Genomic DNA, 17489 nt, shown 5'->3' on the forward strand with positions numbered 1-17489 from the left:
AGCGGTCGTGCGGTTCCAGACTGTAGCGCCTTTAACCGCTCGGCCAACGTAATAAGTACTTCTTATATGGTTCAAATGGCTCTGAGCACTATGGGACTCAACTGCTGAGGTCATTAGTCCCCCTAGAACTTAGAACTAGTTAAACCTAACTAAAGTTAAACCTAACTAACCTAAGGACATCACAAACATCCATGCTCGAGGCAGGATTCGAACCTGTACTTCTTATAATCAGAGGTAGTATGCCTGAGCCATAGCATGTAATCCTTCTCCAGGACGCGTCAGCGTTGCTTGGGATTCGTCAACCGACAAATGGTTTGTGAAACTTGTTAGAGAGCCAGACACAGATATTGCCCGAATGTGCACGCCAGCGGCGGGCGGTACAACAGCGTCAGCAGAAGGAGGCTTTTTCCAACTATGAGACGATTCAGTTGTGTATCACTCAGATATAGAGCTCATGGGCTTAAAACAAAGGAATTGGGTTGTGTTCATTAACTTCCACGCATGGAGAATGAATGAAGATTCAAATTTCATTCCATTGGAGAACATATTTATCCACCAGTTACAAGTTATACCGGAAGAGAAATTGCGCCGGTGATGTTGACACCAGTTCCGATATTAACAGCCCTTGGTATCAAGGAACAGAAGCGCCTTAGCTAAGTAACAATTTTTTGGTGCTATCTCATTTGTAAATTTTGTATGTATTCATGTGTAGCACTCGCGACGAATATGCTCACTGTAAGGAAGACATTGGGGACTACCAGTACTGAAGTGCCATGGATCCAGATAAATGTAGGCGAGCGACCTTCATGCCATCTAGTAAGCCCTGCCGCAGTCATGGCTCGAAACGGTTCTTTTTTCGAGAAACTTCTTCATCAAATACCTGTAGTCGCTCCTATACGCCTTCTCAGCTAAAGATTACCACTATTTGTGCTGTGTTGCGAGAAGAGGATCGTAGGAATGGTCAATACCTCTTGCGCCGTACGTAAGAAAATATATTTTAGTATTGCACTATACTTCACAACATGAAGTGTGAAATCACTGAAAAAAATTTGCCTATTCGACATACTAGAGAAAACGAAATTTTCACTTTGCAGCGGAGTGTGCGTTGATATTAAAACTGTGTGCCGGACCGAAAGACGGGACCTTCGCCTTTCACGGGCAAGCGCTGTACCACTTTTTTTTTTGTTTATCTCATTTTGTTCGTTCAATTTGTTAGGTGCGGACGGCCCATGACGGTTCAGGTTCATCGTTGGTCGATTCACTCAGTTTCCCTATTACAGAGGGCAGTTAACCCTCTGACCGAACACACTGAGCTACCGCGCTGGCTCCATTTGAGCTACCCAAGCACGAATCATGACCCTTCCTCAAAGCTTTTCTTCCGCTCGTTCCACCTCTTCTACCTTCCAAACTTCACAGAAGCTCTCCTGTAGACCTAGCAGAACTAGCACCTCTAGAAGAGAAGATATTTCTTCGGCTTTTTTCAGAATGAAATTTTCACTCTAAAGTGGAGTAGGCGCCGATATTAAACTTACTGGCAGATTAAAACGTGTGCCGAAGCGAGTCTTTCCTATCCTATATGTATATGATGTTCCTCTATTTAAGATCATGTCTATTTTTATTTTGGTTTAAACTTTCGTACAAGTAACTGTTTCCACAACCAAATTTGACTTCCCTAATGATCATGAATACTGGGTATTGTAAATGAGTTGCAAGTATATGTTGGATTTTGACTGCGTATTAAATAGATATTAATTCTTTTACGTAGTTATTATACACCACTGCCAGCTGCCTTGCCGCAGTGGTAGCACTGGTTCCCATGATATCACCAAAATTAGGCGCAGTAGGGCTTGACTAGCGCTTAGATTGGTTACCGTCCGGGTCTGCCGAGAGGTGTTGGCAAGTGGGGTGCATTCCGCCCTTGTGAAGCAAACTGAGCAACTACTTGGCTGAGCGATACAGAAGAGTTGTGTGCTGACCACAGGGCCCTCCGTATCCACATCTGGTGATGCCTAAGGGCTGAGGGCGACACAGCAGCCAGGCGGTACTGCTGGGCCTTCAAGGTTGTCTCGTTTGTTTGTATAATAACACTATGCCATTTAATGCATATTTCATATATTGGTATCAGCTAACAAGAGCTATATGTTTTTGTAGTGCGATAAAGGGTGCTCTATCGACTACGTATTAGCGTTTACAGGGATTCTTTGTAAGAGCGTACACAAACGTGACATAGAGAATGCTCCACTGAACAGTTGAGATAGGGAACCTGGAGTTGCAGAAGCCAGCTTAAGGAGATATGGAAATAAACTTGTCTATCCCTTTGTCTAGCATTACTATTTTCCACCTTATTTACATTTAACATGCGTACAAGTTCGCACGTACTATGCTGTTTATTTACATGTACATTCTTTATTTCCTGCAATGGAACAGGGAGGACGAAACTGATTACCCTGAGGTCATGTTGCAGGTTTTGTTTACTTTAGTAATCCATAAGGTGGGTCTGTTGTATTGTATTTCCTTTGTCCGATAACAGAATGTGCTATGAATCAGTGACGGACCCATTCATTACTCAGTGCTATTCGGAGACGTACAGCACAATACGATAGATCAGTACAAGTACATTATTTCCTGGTCACTGGATTGGAAGAGGAGGTCCTATTCCAAGATCTGCGAGGTCAGCGGATCTGAATCCCGTTGATAATTTCCTATGGGGATATCTAAAGACACTTACATATGAGACCCCAGTGCATACGAAGATGGAGTTAGCTGCCAGAACTGTAGCTGCGTGAGATGTGATTCGAAACACACAAGGATGTTTATGAGGGTGTGTCAGAATCTTGTCAGGGTGCGTCGTTTTTAGCACATTTTGTAAGATACAGTACGGATGGGACGTTCATTGTATTTGTAGTTAACTAATGTAAACGAAAATAAAAAATTCTGCAAAATAGTAATGGGAGACTGGAACGCCATTGTGGGAAAAGGGAAAGAGGGAAACATAGTAGGCAGTCATGGTGTTGGAAAGAGAAATGATAGAGGTGAATGGCTAATTGATTTCTGCAGGGAAAGGCAGCTGACAGTGATAAACACGTGGTTCTACAACCACAAGAGGAGGCTCTACACTTGGAAATCACCAGGGGATAAATACAGAAACCAAATCGACTTTATACTGGTAGAAGAAAGATACAGGAATGGAATCAAGAAGGTGCACATATTAACAGGTGCAGATATTAATAGTGACCACAATTTACTTATGGCAGAAATAGAAATAAGAATGAAAAAACTGAAGAAGGCGACCATGGTGAAGAGGTGGGATATAGAGGAGATAAGATCCAACAAAGAACAAATCACAGAAACGCTGTCTCAGAAGTTTCCAAACAAATTACAAGACAAAGGTAAAAAGAAACCATGGGTCACACAAGAAATGATTTCCAAGATGGAGGAGAAAAGAAAATTGAAAAACAAGAGCACTGAAGATGCAAGAAAGATATACCGAAAGTTAAATAATGAACTGCGAAGAGAAACAGAGCAGACTAGGAAAAAATGGCTAAAAGAGGAATGTGATGCAAATGAAGAACTGGACAGGAAGGGAAGATACGACTTAATATACAACAGAGTAAAGACTATGACATGGGAACAAAACTGAGCAGGAAGTGCTACTATGGAAATTTTGAGTAAAGACGAAGAGATAGTGTACAAAGATCGTGACGATGTCCTCCAGAGATGGGAAGAATATCTAAAAGAGCTATATGACACAAATAGCAAACCAGAAACTCTGGAACTTGAATCGCACAACAGTGTAAGTGATGACGAGAAAGGACCAACCATCATAATGGAAGAAGTGAAGTCTGCCATAGCTGCAATGAAAAATGGAAAAGCGGTAGGTACAGATACGACACCGGGAGAAATATTAAAATGCTTGAACCAAGATGGAATAAGAGAAATATTGAGATTACGTAATAAAATATATGACAGTGGTGAAGGGCCTGAGGACTTTCTGACAACAGTAATGATTCCATTATCGAAAAAACAAGGAACCAAGAAATGCAGTGAGCACAGGACAATCAGCCTCATTTCACATGTAGCCAAAGTGATGTTAAGAATAATTAATAAAAGACTTGAAAAAGGAATGGAGGAGAATCTTGGCGAGGAGCAGTTTGGTTTTACACGGAATACGGGCACCAGAGATGCAACAGGGCTCCTACGAATCTTGGGAGAAAGGTTTATTGAAAAAGGAAGAGACCTAGATATGTGCTACATCTATCTAGAAAAGGCATTTGACAATCTGGTTTGGGACAAGCTGGCGACTATAATGAGAGAAAAGAGAGTGGACTGGAAAACCAGAAGACTTGTAAAGTCATTATATCTTAATCAAAAAGTTTCAGTTAAAGTGAGAGGAGAAAGTACAAACTGGATCGGACTAGGAAAAGGAGTAAGACAAGGATGCTGTTTATCACCTACTCTACTCAACCTCTACTTGAAAAATATGATTGACCAATGCTCATTAGGTGACAAAGGCGTAGAAATTGGAGGAAGAAGAGTAGGGTGTTTGAGGTTTGCTGATGACATGGTCCTTCTAGCCACGGGGGAAAAAGAATTTCAGGATTTGGTGGACACCATTGAAACTAACGAAAAAAATATGGAATGAAAATTAACACAAATAATACAAAAGTATTGGCACTAGGAGGAAATAAGGAAATAAAAATTATGCTGAATGGAGAAATACTAGAACAGGTGCAAAATTTTAAGTATCTTGGAAGCAGAATGGACCCCGACTGGAAGTACACAACAGAAATTAAAACAAGGACAGCAATGGCAAAAGATGCGTTTTATAAGGAAAGGAGAATTTTCTGCACCGGTCTGGACAGAGAACTCAGGAAGAGACTCATAAAATGTATGTTCTTCTATATGGCGCTGAAACATGGACTATGAGGAAGAAAGACAGAGAGAGGCTGGAGGATTTTGAGATCTGGGCATGGCGGAGGATGCAAAGAATAAGTTGGATGGACAGAGTAAAAAATGAAGAGGAACTGAGAAGAGTAGAAGAGAAAAGACAGTTACTAAATATAATAAAGAGAAAAAAAAGAAATTGGATTGGGCATATATTAAGAAGTTTTAGAAGGTTATCCAGAAGGGAAAAGGAAGCGAGGAAGGAAGAAATTCCAGATACTGGATGACATGATGGACGGTGCAACATACAGCAGCCTTAAGAAGGAAGCAATGGATCGCAGAAAATGGAGAGGCAAAGGACCTGCTAATATAGCAGATAACTGATGATGAATGTAAATAAAAAAGTAAACAGTAGTTTGATTTTATTCCTATTATCTCCTTAAGCTGGCTTCTCCGACCCCAGGTACCCTGCCTCCAATTGTTCAGTGGAGCATCCTCTATATCCTATTAAATTTTTGCACGCTGTTACGGAAACACCCTGTATATTACTTGACATTATTCCTCTTCATTAGGAACTGCGCCTGTCTATAAAATTGATTTATCTCAACAAAATACTTGATTATAAGTTAAAATCTTGGGAATATTGATTTTAGAAACCCAAATTGTAATAGGAACGTGTATCAATATGCGTGGTTCATCCTTCAGTATATCGTTAGCTTACCTGAAACGAACTTACGTCGTTATAAGTAAGAATGTTCCGATGATGATGGGAAAAACTCGTTTTATGGAAGCGCGGTGGAGTGCAAATGAACTGATAATACTGCTAAATAGGATTCATGGTTTAAATCCATAGTTGTCAGAAAAGAAGTAGAGGGACCACATCAGACCAATGAAAATATTTAGTGCCGCTATTGTTCGATGATGAGAGATCGATCAGTAGAGAACAGATCTTACGGAGATAATTACGTAAGGTAAAGAGAAACTACTGGCAAATTATTCTCAGGGGGCTTCTGTCTTCAATTAAAGAAAGATTAGTGATAGGACACAAATAGAGTTCGATCGTTTCATCCTCGAACAACCCTATTTCAACTTCTCGTTATCTGCCACCAGAATTTATAAAAATACAATGAAAATTATATGCATGCAAACTAATTGTTCCTTCAATAAATAAGGTCGAATAAGTACAACAAATTGGTTAGTTATTGCCAGCAAACAGGAATCCACTTACATCTGACCTCTCTGAGCTCACACAGGGAAAACTTGCAGCAGCATTTCTTGTGCAGATGAGCTCATGTACACTGGCTCGTTACATACTGCGCAGTGTAGGGATTTCGCAGAGTTCCAGATACTCGGCTTCTATGTATTTTGCTCAGGAAGATAAAAAAGAACAAAGAGATTTAAATACTACTTAAATAATGTAAATCGGGGTTGATATATCTGCTAAGTCAGTCGGAAGATCCCGATAATTAGAGGACAATTCATCAAATTCAGTTGATGTATCAACAGGCCTAGAAGGGGACGTTTCCTTGCTTTCCTGTAAGACTAGGTACAAAACAGTATCTGGATCAGGTACTTGACGGGTAGTTGAAGTTAACACAGCGTTAATTACAGAATTAACCTGGGTATTGTCAGGTTTGTTTTCAGCTTGCTATTCATCTTTGCACTCTGAAGCGTTCGTATTTTCTGTGACTTCGTCTCCAATCTCATTCTCGTCAGCAAGGGATATGGCGTTGTGTTTTGTTGCTGGATACAAAGTAGTTAATTTTCCTATCTTTCCCATAACAGTGTAACATGATTGCATTTTACTTTATTTAAGTGAACTAACAAATGCCGGCCGAGGTGGCCGAGCGGTTCTAGGCGCTACAATCTGGAACCGCGCGACCGCTACGGTCGCAGGTTCGTATACTGCCTCGGGTATGGGTGTGTGTGATGTCCTTAGCTTAGTTAGGTTTAAGTAGTTCTAAGTTTTAGGCGACTGATGACCTCAGAAGTTAAGTCCCATAGTGCTCAGAGCCATTTGAACCATTTTTTGAATTAGCAAATAATTACTCGTAGTGGGAAAGAATGTTCTTGCAATAGGACATGTCTAAGCTAAAACAGTGAAACATCACTGCCCTGTAATGTACTTCTTCGACATGAATTCCTACATCTCTTACAAGTCAGTAAATTCAATTTGATAATAAAACTGTTTATCCTCTTATCATAAGAAAGATGTTGGATGAGTACTGACTGCACCTACACAACTTTATACAGAAGATTCTGTAATAAACTGTACGATCCTTACCTGATGCAATACGTGGAGCACAGGCAGCTGTACGAATACTTCTATTCTCGCAGTTGTAATTGTTCTTATTTGGTTCCAAGAAAAGTTTTATCCTTCCGATTCCGTCACCTTTTTTAATAGCTTGTCCATTCTATCAATATATTTATCCAACAGTGTGCAGCCAGACAGAGTACAGAAACGCAATACAATGACACAAAAATTATACCATAGAGTTTCTCTATTTCATGAGGTCCCTGATATGCAAGGCAGTTGTAATGAATCCCGTAAGTCATATTAATTATGGTGTGAAGATAAAGTGTTATTTACATAGTGACAGGATATATTCCAAGACCTGCAATGGGAAAGGAAATGACTTTAAATAACTTCAAAATGAGATACGTTGGATTAAAACTCCAATGTAGCTGATTCTGCGCATGTAAACTTTCCTTTTTACACTGTGTTGAGATGAATACAGGTGCATAATTCCATATTGCCATAGCAATAAGCTGTGTCATGTGCGAACGTGTGACATGGCAGTAAAATGAATTGTATTGAACAGCACAGAAAGAAAAATCGGATGTCGACTTTAAGGTATATCAGACTGCAGGCTCTAAAATAAAAGAAGTAATTAATCATGTAAAGGTACACAGATGCCATGTAGTCATCACATCACGAACTTTGTAATTCACAACGGAAATGAATAGCTGAAACATAAAATGCGATAATACAAATAATTGTGGATACAGGACGGGTATGCGTAATAAATATAAAGTCATAATGTGCCAAAATTATGGTAGCTATCAGCAATTTGTTTAGGCGTACTAGAAACGACCTCATACTTTTAAGACAGCTGAAGGTAGAAAAACAGACTGAAAATATCGATTTCGTTTCATTGACTTTGCAACAAAAAGAAAAATGCAAATAGAAGAAATACACATGGTCGATACTGAATCGATAAAAAATTATTATATTATAGTGCCCATGCCCAGAGGAGTGTCACTGCCTCCCTCCGCCTTTTCTGTAGTACGTCGTACATTGGAGTTCCACTAGGCCTGTTTTTCGCCGACTTGGTTGGTGAACGTGGCCACGAACACCGTCCTTAGTTATCTCAGGCCGCACACTGGAATAAACGTGAGCAGCATACCTTGAGTGTGATGAAGGTCCGTTGCTGATTGTGCAAACTCTAGTGGTTTTGCAAGTGAGTTTTGTTTGACGTTCTTACCAAAAGCCAGTTCAGGTTATACCACTGGCTCTTACTTTTCCCTTTTCCCTAATAGTGGGTCAGCATCTCCATAGTAAGATTGTGACTGAGTTAAACATGTATCGAACTGAAGAGACATTGTATTTTTGCTAGTTCCCTTTCGTGAAAAGCTGATTTAGAAAAAAACTTGATTTTAGCTATACTACTGTTGCATGCATTTTCTAGGTTTCAATATCCTTAATATTTTTCACTATAAGTTAAACTTAAATATGTAGGTGTAAGGCGTCCTCATTTTTCGGACCCTACATGAGCTTCATAATTACGGGACAGAATAAAATCCCCAGAAAATAGCTCTATATTGTAAACAGGAAGCAACTGTAATAATCTCATGTACCAAATAACAAAACAATAACCACCCTTATAACGACAAGGCATGCATAAATGAGATAAAGTGAACGCAGTTTCGAGGTGGACTCTGCACGTGGATAATGGCATCAGGAAACCCCAATTAACATTAACAAAAGAAGGCCCAGCACCACCGCAGAAAGAAATAAGGCGAGAACAATATAATACCTTTTAAATAAACACAGCCGAGACTGTGGGTAAGTGGTTACACAGCATTAACAAGGCTAGTGGCGACCAGGCAAGTAAAATAAAAATTCGCCTATAATGAGGAAGCGGCTGGCTGAAGCCATACTGTATGACAGAAGAGACGCGGTGGGGAGAGACATGTCATATAAAAGCATTTTTGAGAAGTAAATTAACAGAGCTCTCTCTTCTTGCAGCGGGCCACACCTATGTGTGGAAAAATAGCGAACACGTTGAGACTTTTACGTCTGCGAAGTGAGGGCGGTACGCAACAGATGTAAAGTGGCACTTCGTATTCCGGCGGGAATTTTTGCGGGCAGAGCATTGTGCACATCTCTCCAACCCTTAGTGAGCGTGCAATACCCATTATTTCGACTAGGGAAAATATAACGTTCTACGGAACGCGGGGTAGTTGAGACTGAGTGATTCAGTCTAGGCCAGAGTAGGGAATTAGCGTTTCATATCCCGCACAGAGACAATGCCGCCACAGTTCCCAAATGGTAATGTACCAATGAGCATTAGGCGACATTAAATGTTGAGAGTTTGATCACTCCAACAGGTGTACACTTTGAATACCAACATACCCTCCATTGAGTACACGAATGTTTGATTTGGCTCTGAGCACTATGGGACTTAACATCTGAGGTCATCAGTCCCCTAGAATTTAGAACTACTTAAAGCCAACTAACCTAAGGATATCACACATATCCATACCCGAAGCAGGATTCGAACCTGCGACTTCCAGATAGAAGTGCCTAGAACCGCTCGGTCATACCGGCTGGCAGAGTTTGATTTGTTTAACAGAAAAAATTTCATTCTCCACCAACTTGAACAGCTACGACAGTGTAGATGTAGATCTCACTGATGAAGATTTAATTGTTTTGCTAGTTATAACATTCTCATAAAGAGGTATAAAGATTTAATAATCATATATTCAATGTCTAAATGTTAATTATTTTGTTGAGAGTTGAAAGTAATTGAACTTGCTTGTTGTGTATCACTTGAACCCTGAAAGCAGTGATAAATTAAATGCAGAATGAAAATGGGAGAGGTTGTGTTGTCATTTTAGAAAAAATCCCAAACTCTCATTTATATCAATTTGTGCATTCTTTTTATGTCACAGCAGAATTTCTAATTAACTTGAGATGGTCCACATCTAACATTAGCGGTATTACAGGGCCAAAACTAACTATATAGGCCTAGAATGTCTGTTTACCACCCTGGGCTTGAGAAGACAGTAAGATACGTTATCCACTTGCACGCGATCACAAAATAGCGTTACCCACCAGCACTTTAACAAAATGAATACACATTACAAATGGTGACCCTGCCAGGATTCTGAATTAACAGCAATTTGATAGTCTGGTAGGCTAGAAATCTGATAGATTGAGAGTAAAAAAAAACTGATGCAAACTGGAGAAAAATTTTTTTTGCAAAAGTAAATGCGACTCAAATGTGTAGAAGTAAGTAAATAAGTAAGTAAGTAAATAGGTGTAGATAGAAGTGTATTAATTGTATGTTTAATTGGTGGCGCAATATATGGTTGGATTGGGTTGTGGTGAGTTCTGTCTCAACTCCAGTAACTAAAAAGGCTAAATGAAAGATGAGTAAAGCGATTGAATATAGGACTGTGTGAATGATATTTTGGGGTAGAGTCAAGTCTTACATGTTAACGCATAGTCAAGTTCGAAAATTTCATGAACAGCAATGCTCAAAAATGACAAAAGACAATAGGTCAAGGCAGAGAGAAGTAATGTCAGATCTTGATAGGATCAAGTTGGACATGCAACAGTTAGATCACTGTGAACAACATGAAACATAGGACGTAGAAACACCGAATGAGACCGGAAAAATGCAAAGCATGATGTTCAGTTTGGTCAAAAGAATGGACATGAGAACAGCGTTGCAAATGATTCAGACGCAGAATCTGTTGCCAGTGATTTACAGTATGTAGAACGGAACGTCATCATACTGAATCAGACAGATTGGCAATCACATGAAAGAACGAGTGTTAGTGCTCCTACACTATGTTTGGAAGAGAAGGAAACAGTTGACGAAAAACGAGATAGGGAACGGTTACATCAGATGGCAACAGGCGATAATGGTGTAGGTGTAGAAAATGCCAACATATTAGGAATGTTGGAGCAGTTATTACAACAATCTCAGGAATCAGAAAAGCGTTTAGAAGGGTGCATAACACAAGGACAAACAGAATTAACATTAGGGCTGACAGAAACTAACAGGGAAATACAAAAAACGCGTGTTGATATACAAGGCCAGTTACATCAGATCCGAACTGAAGCATAAGAAGCACAAATTACGCTTCAAACGCTTGTTACAGGACACACACAAATGAGAACAGACATTTACACTGTCCAAGCAGACATGAATACGTTACGCGAAGTTACAGAACAAAGTGTCAAAAAAGTTAAAAAACAGTTCGAAGCGTTTTTTTTTTTAAAAAAAAAAAAAATTCTTTATTCATAACAACAATAATAATTATACATGATTGACCCACCACCTTAATGATTAGTGGGTCCTATGTTCCTACTTTATACAATGGCAGCTTCTACATTTACTTAATTACAGACAGTTATGTGGTTAGTACTAGGCAGACTACTTCTTATTCTAAGTTAGCTTAACTTCTAGTTACTACGAAAGGGTTAGTCCTAACTGCCTGCAGCGTTACAATTGTGTCAGTGTAATGTATAAACCTACTACTTTGGAAGCCTTGCCCATAGAGCTAATCCCTATGGGCGTGCCCCTGGCACAGGGCAGGCAAAGATGGTTTATCGCTGCAGGTTCCTAATTTACTATCCTATTCTAATTGCCTAAATCTACTTCCTATTCTAAGTCAAAGTTGGTGCGTTGTCCTATTCGGGATTACCCCAGCCCCCCTAGTCCCGGTCGTGGCGGATTCCAGCTGTGAAGTCGACCTATCCACGAACGGGCGGTATGGGACCGGAGTTATGGTCGTAATTAGTGTTTTTATTTAACTAGGCTTGTAGGTCTCTCAAAAAAGCTTTTAATACTTTTTGTGATACCTCGTTGGCTAGTTTGTTTAGTCTTTGAAAAGTCTCCTCTCGTCTCAAAAGGTCATAGGTATTTGTATTGGGTAGTTGTCGTCTGAGTGTCCCGGCTACATCATCGAAAAGGGGGCACTCGTAAACCACATGGTCAGGAGTACCCTCCGGTGCACCACAGTCGCACGCAGGCGTCGCCCTTTTCCCAAACCGACTTAGATAAGTCGGATATGGGCCATGACCGGTGAGGAAGTGGAACAAACCCCTACTTGGCTCGAAATACTTCATTTTTAATCTTTCCTTGACATCTGGTAGGAACTGAAAGGTTCTTCTACCAGTTTCATCTAGCTCCCATATCTCCTGCCATAGATCTATCCCTCTTTCCCTTATCTCTCCTTTTTCCCTGACTATTACCCCCATAATTTCCTCTACTTTTGTGTTATTACCCTTTTTGGCCCAGTACCATGCGGCCTGCTCCCTAATCTTAATATCTAAAGGGCAAAGCCCCATTATGATTAGCAGTGCTCCGCCCGGAGAAGTTCTATATGCTCCTACAGACCTTAATAACATGTTTCTTTGTACTCTCCTCCCCGTCATGGCAGGCACCACCCTCGTGAGCCTGTGAGCCCAGACTCCTGAGCCGTAACCCACTATGGAAGTCAGTATACTATTGTGGTAAAGTTTGATTAAATGGGGCGGAAGGTGGAATCTCTTGTGTCCTATGGAGATCAGGTTATTTAATAATTGTAGTGCTTTCTGGGTTACGGTTTCTATGTGCCTTGCGAAGTTCCACCTTTCATCGATGATGATTCCTAGGTAGCGCGTTTCTCGTCTCCGTAAAACGGGCGTACCGTCAATTCTCACAGTCGGGTTTCTCGTTAATTGTCCTTTAAGTAGCAGGTACGTCGACTTAGTCGGTGAGATCGTCATTTTGCTGTTGCGGCACCATAGTTGTAGTTTATTTAGTGCTCGCTCTATTTTGGGTTCTATATCCTCGCGACTTCGGCCGCCGACCAGCAGGAGGAGGTCGTCAGCGTAGGCTATCACCTCTAGCACTTCTTCACTCCGTTGCAGGCTTTCCAGAAGAGGCTCCATGTGGATGTCCCAAAAAAGGGGACCCAACACGGAGCCCTGGGGGCAACCCTTGGTGATGGTTTTCCGGACTTTCCCGCTAGGGGATGATAGCCATACCTCCCGATCTTCACAATAGCTCCTCAAACACCCATATAGCAGCCCTGGACATCCCTTCTCCCGAAGGCAGGAGAAGAGCGAAGGCCACCACAGGTTGTCGAAGGCGCCACTGATATCTACCATGATGCCGACAACATACTTACATGGGGCTGAGCCGCAGACCTCGGCCGCCAGGGCGATTGCATCAGATGCCGATCGCCCCGGCCTAAAACCGAATTGCCTGTCGCTCATCCCCTGCAGCATGCGGTGAGCTGTCAATCTGCTCGCTAACAACTTTTCTAGGAGTTGGCCAAAGCCATCCAGCAGGCAGATGGGCCTGTAGGATTTGGCCTCAGCAGGGTCCTTCTCGGGGCCTTTTTTGATGATTACCACGTCTGCGGTTTTCCATGTTTTTGGAAATTTGCCTTGTCTAAGGCATGCATTGTAAAGATCTGTAAGTGGGGCAACTAGTTGTGGGGCCAAGAACTGCACCACCTCCGCCACAATGCCGTCTGGTCCGGGGGCTTTCCCTTTCTTTAAGGACTGAATAAGAGCAGCAACTTCCTCCTTCGAGAAGGGGAGGACCGCTACGTCATTTACGTACCTATAAAGGTCTTCGTTTCGTAATTGACGCTGCTCTTCAGTATCATCATTCCTGTCATCGTCAGGCAGCAGCGACCGAAGGAGGACCTCGGCAGTTTCCTGCCAAGATTCCGTCACTCCGCCACCGTGCCTGAGCGTTGATATCATTGTTGGGGAGCGGATTTTCTCCCTCACCAGTCTGTAAGGTACGCCCCAAGGATCGAGGGCCAGCTGATTTGTTACGAAACTTTCCCAGCTGTTTATTCTCGTCTTTTGTAGCTCTTCTTGAAAGTTGTCCTTTGCCTCCCGGTATAACTGTAGCCATCTTTGCTTTTCCCACCAGACGACACTGCGCTGGTAGTGCTTCCTCAGCCTTCTAACAGACTGTCGTAGTTCTTGGAGCTCGGCTGACCATGGTGCCGGTGTGGCCGCCACGGCCCTCCTCCTGGTTGGTACGGCCACCTTAATCGCCCTAGTTACCGCTCGTACCAATTCCTCGGCTCTGTCGTCCACGTTAAAGTCCTGTCGTGTGTCTCCTTCTGGTAATGGAGGAATGTCGCACTCTCTGGCTAGGCGTTCCCAATCCGTTTTTCTGAAGTTTCTTTGCACCTCCCACCCCATGGCCCAGCGGCACTCTCCGCCTCCTACAGTAAAAGTGATCAAATTGTGATCACTGGTGGTGGCATTGTCTTCCACTCTCCACTCTTGTATCATATTCAGTGCATTCGGCGTGACCAGCGTCACATCTATATTGGTGCCCTGTCCTCCTCCAGCCACGTAGGTGGGGGGGTTTCCTGGTCTGTTCGCCACCACCAGTTGAAGAGCCATTATCGTCTCCTCTGCCTTAGCACCGTTTTCATCCCTTGTGCCACTGTACCATAGGGGGGACTTGGCATTTATGTCGGCTGTTATAATAATTTTGCGTCCCCGCAACGCCGTGGCTACACTCGCTAGATGATCTAGGTGTCGTTCAATTCTTTCACCATACTGGAAATACATATTAATGATGAAGATAATTCCGGAAGGAGATTGTACCTCCACGACGTTGCAGTGACTGTTGGAATACTGTGACAGAGGTGTTGCACGCAGTGCAGTGTTTGTTATCACAGTAGCCGCTCTGGGACTGTCCCCGCTACTGACAATTTGCCATGTTGCTGCAGTGAACGCAACTTTTCCAGCCAGAGAATACGGCTCCTGTAAACAGAGTATATCTAGTCTCTTCTCCACCACTTCCTTTCGGAGCTCCTGCATTACCAGTCGACTGTTGTGAGTGTTTAGTTGTACAATTTTTATTCTAGTCGTCATGGAAAATAGGTATGTATGTGGTCATGCGGCCAGGTTTTGTTCCAGTCATAAGCCAGTCGTCCGTTTGCCATCACTGATTGTCGGTAAATTTCATCTAAGTCAAATTTTTCTCCTCGTCTGTCAAAGACTTTTATGAGTAGGTCTCGCAGTGCTCTGAAGTCAGTGGGGAGGTTCACCGACTTTAATTGTATCCTGTCCACAGCCTCCATCACCGAGAAGGTTACCCTTCGTCCGTACGTATGTCCTACTCGGACCACATGACGCAGTGCAGTGGTCAGGGTTGTCGGCTGCTCCAGTCTAGCTAGCTGCATGGTGTACTCAAGGTTTGGGTACACCCTCACCGAGTCTACGGGAGGCAACCTAACCACCGGGCTATCTCTGGTGCTGGAATTGGCGGTCGAACTCGTTACTGTACTTTCTTGGACAGGTTTTATGTTATTATCTGTCACTACCACAGGATGCTCTTGCCGTTGTGGATGTTTAATCGGCAGCTTATCCCGGCATTGGGAGGAGGGTGCACTAACCTCTGATGGGATCTTAGTTTGTATTCCAATGTCCCTGGTGGGGGAGTCAGTCTGTATAGATTTATCATCTGTTGATACATCAGCCTTAATAAGCGACTTCAGGAAAATCCTGAATCTACCTGCTCTCATTGCATCCCTCCTCCTTTTGCTCGGGGATTTATGCTTTGGCATCCTGCATGGTATGCCGTTTTCAGCCATAATCGATGCGGGATATCAGCCTCTGTTCGAGCATCCTGTAGGTAGGGCAGTTCCGTCCTGTGGCTCCACAGGACTTCTTGCCACGACTCTTGCACGGGATGCAGACACCTGTGGCCTTACAGTCTTTTCGTGTGTGTCCGTTGTCACCGCATTTGGAGCATGCCGACCCCCTGGTGCAGTGCCTCAGGATGTGGTCCAAGTCACCACAGTTATGGCAACGAGGTACCACAATGTAATCTTTTATATTTATAGCGTGGAAACCCACGCATAGTCTGCCCAGCACTGTAATTTTCTTCCACATTGTTGCGGAGACCTCGGCGACGTGATGTACGACATCACGGTCCCGAGGACCCGTCTTAAATCTTAGTTTGAAGTTATTCTGAAAATCTTTTTCGTTTATATCTTCAAAATTTTGCTTTCTGATTGCCTCAGTCAGCTCTTCGTTGGTCATTACAGTAGGAACATCATATAGTATGACCAAGGGGTTCCTCTTTTTTGGGGGTTCACATTTCACTACTGCATTTAGTTTGGGATTTTCGAGAAGTTTGTTCTTGTCTTCTTCGCTCGCAACTTCCACAATTACCGAGTTGCGGCTTGGTTTGACCCGTTTTATCTTGATTTTATCTTTAACTGGGTCTATCGTAGTGGTCAGAAGTTCCTGTATTCGCTTTACGCTCGTATCTTTTCCAGGCAGGGTTCTAAGGAAGACTGCCGTCTCCTGTTTCTTTGACACCCTGTCTATAGTCTCTTTTGTGTTGTTTTGTCTGGGGGCTTGTGCTGCCACCGCCGCCCAGGTCTTCGGTTGTTGTTGTTGTTGTTGTCTTAATCGGTTATTTTCCTTTTCTAGCTCCTCTACTCTCCCTTCCAGTTTAGCATGGGCAATTGCCCATGCAGCCAGTTCATTTTTTATCTGCAAGATTGCCGCCTGACTTATCTTGCCGTTTTTGATACTTTGTTCTAAGAGGAGCGTGATTTTTGAATGCCTTTGCATCACTGTATAATCCTCCACTGCCTGTCCCATCTCGTCCTGTGGAGAGGGATCAGGCGCAAGAGAAGCTCTCGAAAGCGCACTAGTATCACTCGTATCTGTTGTCGCCATTATGAACGAGTGATAAAAAGAAGTGGGAGCCCGTCTCTTACCCCGGACCGGCTCCTCTGGCATGGGGGGGGACTCTCGCAGCTCGCCCACCGACCTCGCCCCTAGGTCAAGGGCACTTCCGAGCTGCCGGGTTCAGCGCGCCGTCGCCAGCGCACTGGTCCCCATCGAAGGCCTCGTCGTCGACGATTTCACACGACGCTCCTCGGCAACTGCACCCCGCACTCCGGAGAGGCGGATGCACCCCTCGCCCTTCGCCGCCTACTTGCCCGAGCTTCCACCTGAAGGCCAAGGACCCACTCCTACTCAGGTGGTGGGTCGGTCCCTCAGTCGTTCGGCGGTCTGGGCCCATCTAACCTAGCCCAGGCGATGTCACCACCTCCTGGGTTTGGCAGAACACGCCCCAGTTACCCAGGGGCGCGGCGAAGCACCCTTGCCGACTCGCGCCGTGATCCCACGCCGACAAACGAGGTCGCCGGCATGCAGAGCACCTGCTGGTCTGTGCCCTGCGAAAAGAAAGGGACTGGTGTTCGGTCCCTCGACACAGCTCCCCCTGTGCCACGCACCCTTCGCTTTCGCATCGGGTTGGGTCGCAGCTCTCCCTTTTGTCGCAAGGCAGAATGCCAAGCTTAACATCTGGCACCACGGGAAGGCG

Source organism: Schistocerca serialis, chromosome 7 (assembly GCF_023864345.2).
Source record: "Schistocerca serialis cubense isolate TAMUIC-IGC-003099 chromosome 7, iqSchSeri2.2, whole genome shotgun sequence".
Classification (NCBI taxonomy): Eukaryota; Metazoa; Arthropoda; class Insecta; order Orthoptera; family Acrididae; genus Schistocerca; species Schistocerca serialis.